The sequence below is a fragment of the Corapipo altera genome, unplaced genomic scaffold (genome assembly GCF_003945725.1).
Source record: "Corapipo altera isolate COAL_440 unplaced genomic scaffold, ASM394572v1 268, whole genome shotgun sequence".
In the NCBI taxonomy this organism is placed as follows: Eukaryota; Metazoa; Chordata; class Aves; order Passeriformes; family Pipridae; genus Corapipo; species Corapipo altera.
In genome coordinates this window covers 5,491,120-5,492,758 of record NW_020884901.1, presented here as the reverse complement: position 1 = coordinate 5,492,758, position 1,639 = coordinate 5,491,120, and positions in this window count along the sequence as shown.

Sequence of the window (1,639 nt, the reverse complement as noted above, 5' to 3'; positions counted from 1 at the left end):
CCGCCCCCGGCCCCCCCCCCCTTGCCCCTGAGCCCGCCCGTACCTGTCGCGCACGGGGCACTGAGCGCCCGCCCGCGCGGCCCCCGCCTTTTATACCGCCGCGCCGGGCCCCTGCGCTCCGCCCCGCTCGGCGGGCGCGGCCAATGGGCAGGCGGGAAGAGGCTTGACGGGCGGGCGGCGCGGCCAATGGGGGCGAGGCGGGCGCCTCGTGCCGTTCAAACGGTGGCGGGCGCGGCGCGGCGCGGGAGGGCGGAGGGGGATCGGGGTGAGGGTCCCGCCGGGCACCGGGGGCGCCGGGGGTCCCGCCGGAGTGGCGGTGGGGCCGCGGCTGTGCCTCCCCGCTCCGCTCCCCTCGCACAGGTGAGCGGGGGGCGGTGCCGGCCCCGGTGGGCGGCCCCCGAGCGGCCGTGGGGGCGGGGGCGCGGCACGGTCCACCCCGCCCCGCTCTTCGGGTACCCCACGCCCCGCTCTGTGACACCCCTGTCCCCAGCGGGACCCCCGGTGGTACCGGCATCCTCAGCGCCCTCTGTGAATGCCCTCTCCGGGGGTGCTGGAGGCTGCCCCGCTCCGCTTTGGGCTGCCCCAGCCCCGGGCGTTCCAGGGTCAGGTGTTGGGGACACCCCAGCCTGGCCGGGTGGCCCCTTGGGGATACCCTCTTCTCCCGCTTGGAGAACCGTCACCCTGACTCCCTCCGAGAGTCAGGGCTTTCCCCCGATGTAGGGGCAGGACCGTGCATCAATCACTGCTCACAAAGTGCCCCAATCACACCTGATTTCCCCCAGCTGGACCTTTCACGGGTTGTTGCTAATTAAGGGCTCACCTGAATTAATTAAGAGCCCACTTTGGTACCTCCCATCCCACATAGCTGTGTTGGCTCTGCAGGGCAGTGTGGTCCTTGCTCCCCCTCACTAGGGGATGTGATGGGAGCGGGCTAGGCTGGCTTCTGTGGGGTTAAGGGGAGCAGAAGCTCAGGGATTAATTTAGTGGGGTGCAAGGGCTAAGGAGTGTCCCCACGTTTGTTGCTGAAAGGACCTGGTCACTGAGACACCCAGCTGCCTGCCCGGGGAGCAGCAGAACTTGGGGAAGCTCATGTCACCACAGAGCAGCAGCCCTTGGCCAGCAGGTAAGATCTGGGGGTTCTGGGGGCAGGGGCTGTGGTGTTTGGGTGGGAGAAGGGACTGCAGTGTTGGGACAATGGGAGCTACTTATGGAACAGCATCTTCTGTAAAAAGCAGAAGGCAGGGGACAGAGGAGGGGGTTTCCCCTTGGCTGCAGAGGTCCTCCAGGCTGGGTGCCTGCCCTGGGGGACACACTGGTGTACATACCTGAGCGGTGGCTACAGGCAGTCTCATGTCTGCAGGTTGCGGAGAGCCCAGTGGAAAGAAAACCTCTGAAGCCCTTTCTCCTGCTGGTGCAGCCCAACCTCCAAACCACAGGGGCAGGGATACAAGGAGGTCACTTGGGTCATCAGCAGTGGGTCAGGGCACCGTGCCAAGCCTGTGTTGTGGGGGGATGCTCAGAAGGCTTTCCTTGCTTCTTGGCTTGGCTGGACTCTGCTACCTTAGCTTGACCATGTCCTCCACCCAAGGGAATGGGAGCAGACCCAGCACCACAGAGGATTTTGTCCCTGTGGAAGGGC